Here is a 4,943-nt window from a genome sequence, read left to right on the forward strand (position 1 = left end):
CCCCCCCCCCCTTGATCCGCCACTGGCGCCGGAAGACTGTCAGATCATCGATCCACGTCGCGGCACGGACACGGGCAGTTCCTCCGGAGTCGCTCGAAGTCTGTGAGGGTCGGCGACGAATGCATCGTTCTCGTATGTTCGCAACGCAGCATTCCGTCTATGAAGCTGTGCTATGGGGGAGACTCCGTGATCTTCTGAGTCTGCCATCGCGGAATATTCACAACGTATCCCGCGGAGCTGTGACACATATCGCCGCGGAATGGCAAGATTTGGCAAGTTCATCAACAAAATACTGTTTCACTCCGATTCGGATCCCGATAGGGGATTCGACGAAGTCGGGATTTCGGGTAACCGAATTCTCCGCTTCTGATTGTAAGAGATTTGACTCACGATTATCCAGATGAACGGAACAACGTGCGCCCTCTTGAATCTCGACCACTGACTCGAAGAAAGCAGGCTCATGTTATGAGTGACTCCGAAGATGGGGGTCTGTTGAGCGTTGATCGGGTGAGTGGCGAGAGAGTGTGAGTGAGAGAGCTGAATAGCGGATCGGGTGCTCCAGGACTCCGTGGAGATCATGGCGTCGATCGAAAAATAAGGATGTCCGAGCGAGCGAATGAATCATTTGAGGTTGGAATATCGGGCGGTATTTCCGCATTCTATTCGCGTCAATCCGTTCTAACACCCTGGGGTCGACTGTTGCTCTGCTTGCTCTCAGGCTTCCATTTCGATTCCGGTACTCCTATCGGATTACATATTATAGATCTTCCACAATCAAGACAGTAGCATCCTCCTGGAAATCATTCCTATCGCTTCTCGGTCTGTCGTTGAGCGGGGCTTTCACGGTCCTGCAGGTCGAGCTCACCCGATGGACATTCCGTAAGCGGGCCTCGTGTTGATTCCTCTCGGGTACCACCCTCCTTCCCGATCTCTCCTCTAACCCTTCGTGATTCACTATTCGCGGCATGAAATCGGGAGCTCGGCTTCCAAGGCATGAACTAACGACAGGAATATCGGGATGCTGACAATCGAGATAGACCTGTCAGCCCGACTGCTGGTTCCGAGTCATCTCATTCTCGCGACGAGTCATGCTGAATGTCAGCCGCCGAGCGTATGCCGAAGATGATCCGGCAAACTCGGCAAATCCCTCCGGCAAATCCGGGAAGAACTCCGGCAAACCCGGGAAGAACTCCGGCGCGGTCCTCGGCGCTCATTCCAGAGGCCGAGTGCGACGGAAGGGAGCTGCGAGCGCAGGAACGAAACTGCGATCATCATCTGAATGAGTGATCGAATAAAAATATTTCAAGAGACATATGGGCTCCCGAGCTCAGGGTGTGTTTTGAGGATCAGGCTCGGTTGCAAGGCTCGACCCGAGGGTCTGCACATTGGCGCACCGCCTAAATTCTGACTTGATGCATCTTCGTGAATTTCGGGCCGGAATTAGAAGCAAGGCGGGTTCTTTCAGGAATTATCCTTCCGATCGAACAGGATGGTTTTCGCTCGATTTTCGCTGTTTTTTATTATATTTCCGATTCTAGAAATGAGTATTTACAATTCGGCTGCAAGGTTTTGAGCAAGGACCGTGACTTGATTCTCCCATTCGAACGGACGACCGACGAATGTGAGTGGACGGTCGCTCTTCTGATATACTAAGTAATGACACTTTTTCACTCCTCTAACAATAGTTTAACATTAGAAAAAAAATGACCCCGAAGGTCGCCCCATTATTATTTGCCGTCTGAATGTGCTGCTGTCGGAACATGTGCATATTCAGCTCCGTGTCGAAGTCAGCGACTCTGTCTGCGAGCGGAACACTTTTTTGAAAGCATCTAGTTTGAAAGATGCCGAGTACACGCCCGTCTGACTGTGCTCGAGCTACTCGAAATCCAAACTGAAGCTGAGTATGAGAGGAACCGCAACATCGCCGTCGGATTCGAGCTGCCACACGAATGAGTTCGAATAGCTCGCGCTCACTTTGAATGGTTCGACCTGCAATGAGGAATCAATGGCGGACGTCTTTTCCAGCTCTGGGACCCAATGAATCATAATGAGCTGAAAGTCCGATGGTCGCCCTCCTCCATGGACTCACCTCAGCGAGGATTCGCGCCCGAAGCCCCGGCGGGCACTCGAATCTAGGGTTTTTGATCGAGAATATCTCCGCGAAATGACCCACGACCTCCACCTGCAGGAATTTGGCGGTATCGCGAGATTGAAGCTTGTGAGTCACGACGAACGGTGGCTTGAATCGAAGTCTGACGAAGCTTTGACATCATCCCAGGCAGCGGAAGCTTGTAGCTCGTGGATCGCCCCTTTCGGAGTCCACTGATCACAGAAATCACTCCGCAACAATGGAAAACGTTCTCGTTCCGAAGGCTGGAATCTCTTCTACGATACTGATGGAATCCTCTCCGAATAGCAGAGCGCTCGAAGGAGAGCCCAGAGTCACGGAGGACGAGGCTGCGATGGCTTGGCTTCCGGCGTGAAGCGTGAGCTGAACGACCTGGTCGACACCAGCCAGCAATTCTGAATTTGGCATCTGTAGAGGGAATGTTTTATTTCAGAGGAATGCTTGAAAGCTTCAAATATCGAATTCGAGTCACACGTTTGAAAGACCGGGAATTACCTCAAAACTGAGTTTGCACTTCTCCTGTACGATGTCAACTTTCGTTCTCAATAAACTGTTTTCCAACCCCTCGACGAAACCCAGATGGTCCCATTCCATGACGACTTGACGGAGCTCATAATTACCCCATTGGTTGGTTTTGAAGGGCAATTTTATGATATTCTGCCCTGGGGCAAGGTAGATATCTTTGGCAAGAAATAGCGTACCTGATTTTACTCTGACGATATCTTGAGACGACGGTGAACCGAGGTTCGCGCTGTCCTGGCGAGAGAGGACCTGATGCTGGTTGGAACACACAAGCCCTGCCGAGGGAAGGAAGGATGAGACGATAGAGCGATGCCCTAGTATATTTCCTCGCGAGAGCGACATAAACCGACTCCTTTCCTCTCGGGAGTCGGAAAGCACAGAACTCACCGACGTTATTGTCAATTTCAAAGTGACGTTCGAATTTAATTTTAGAATCGACGAGTCATCGAGTGAAAATATGCCCGCGAAAGCGGAAGCCAAATTCTGTTTATCTGAGAAAACGAGTGAGCTTTGGATAATAATCTTTGCCGGCTGTCTTCCGATAATTCATGGCAGAATGAATGACAACCGCCAATAAATTAAAAGCGTTCGGGACACCGAATCGAGTTAGGCAAAATGCTCGGATGTTCAGCTCCGTGACGAAGTCAGCGACTCTGTCTGCGAGCGGAACACTCACTTTCAATGCATCTTGTTTGAAAGATGCTGAGTACACGCCCGTCTGACAGTGCTCGAGCCACTCGAAATCCAAACTGAAGCTGAGTATGAGAGGAACCGCAACATCGCCGTCGGATTCGAGCTGCCACACGAATGAGTTCGAATAGCCCGCGCTTACTTTGAATGGTTCGAGGTTCGACCTGCAATGAGGAATCAATGGCGGAAGTGTTTTCCAGCTCTGGGACCCAATGAATCATATTGAGCTGAAAGCCCGATGGTCGCCCTCCTCACCTCAGCGAGGATTCGCGTGCGAAGCTCTTTGTACTCCTTCCCATAGTTGGACGTTGAGTACCGTCGTTGACGCGTACCTCAAAGTAGCCGCTCGATAGCCCGATTTTCCGGATAAGCTCAGGGATTGTAAACGTTGTAAGGATCCCAATCCGGCACAGGGTCGCCCATGGGTGGTTGCTGTCCGGTCATCGGGACGTTCGGGCAAAAAGCATTCGGATCGTACGGAGGCGCTCCGTAAGGATTGGCATAGCCGGCATAACCCTGCTGTTGCTGCTGCGGCTGCAGTTGTTGTTGGTGAGGCTGCTGCAGTTGTACTTGCTGCTGTTGTTGTGGTAGGGCCAGCGCCAGTTGCTGACAGTGCACCAACAGAGAGCGAGCCATTTCTCGCCATTGGTCCCGTTCGGTTTCTAGTTCCTGGATGCGTCTCTGCAAGAACGGAAATGTCCGTTTAAGAAGGGACTGAGGCCGCGACTTGTCATTTCGTTCTCGAGGCACTACATTTGGCGAATTGACAAGCTTCAATTACCATGGACGTAGATTCCCCAAATCATGTACAATCATCTCAAGAATATTTCCATCTGAATGTATCAATGCGATTGCAGAACTCAGACGGGAGACGGAGGAGGGACAAGACACCTGGCTTGACCAAGGAAGAGCTCTCCTGATTCCTTTTTTCTTCGAACGGATTGGCGAACCCGGATAGCTTCTACGTGGATCAAGTTCGAGAAAGAGGAGGATTCGGCATCAGATGAGACGGAGCTGGGGCGAATTCGGCGCGTAGGACAGTGAGACGCCGGCCGCTCCGCGATCGAAATGAATACTGATCACGGTGACGAAAGTTTGATTCCGGTTCGGCAGCGAGCCTAACCAATGGTCGTGGGAAATCCATTCGAAGATCACAAAGGTCAATGAAGCCCAGAGATGGATGGCTCCACAACGTCCCGGTTCGGACAACGTTTCGGCTTCTACGAGGCTCTCTCGTCAAAACACGAGTGCATGATGATGCTCCCCTGAGAGAAGCATGTCCCCACAGGGAACTCGAAATTCGTTCGGTTAACGAAAATTGTTTTGTTTGTTTGGGAAGGCACTTACGAAAACCTCACCGCTTCACAGATATTGAACGACCCTGACCTCCCCTCGCAATCGCTCCCCGATCATGCCGCGGTTGCGATTCGTGAGCCAATCGGTGCAGTTCGCGTTCACAGAATGAACCCGAACGAGAATGGAACCGTCGGAGCCGGAGGAGAGACGCAGCGGAGGATACATTTTTTCAACAATTATTTGAGTGCTCCACCCACGAAAATACGAAAACTCGAAAAAAAATTGAAAAATCGGAAATTCGCAGAAT

The 4,943-nt window shown here is 51.0% G+C and overlaps 1 pseudogene; it reads right to left on the reverse strand.

The window, feature by feature from the left end:
- Positions 1-1,770: 1,770 nt before the first annotated feature.
- Positions 1,771-3,639, reverse strand: LOC114828592 (uncharacterized; annotated as a pseudogene).
- Between the last annotated feature and the right edge of the window lie 1,304 nt (positions 3,640-4,943).

The sequence above is a fragment of the Galendromus occidentalis genome, unplaced genomic scaffold (assembly GCF_000255335.2).
Source record: "Galendromus occidentalis unplaced genomic scaffold, Mocc_1.1 scf7180000076479, whole genome shotgun sequence".
In the NCBI taxonomy this organism is placed as follows: Eukaryota; Metazoa; Arthropoda; class Arachnida; order Mesostigmata; family Phytoseiidae; genus Galendromus; species Galendromus occidentalis.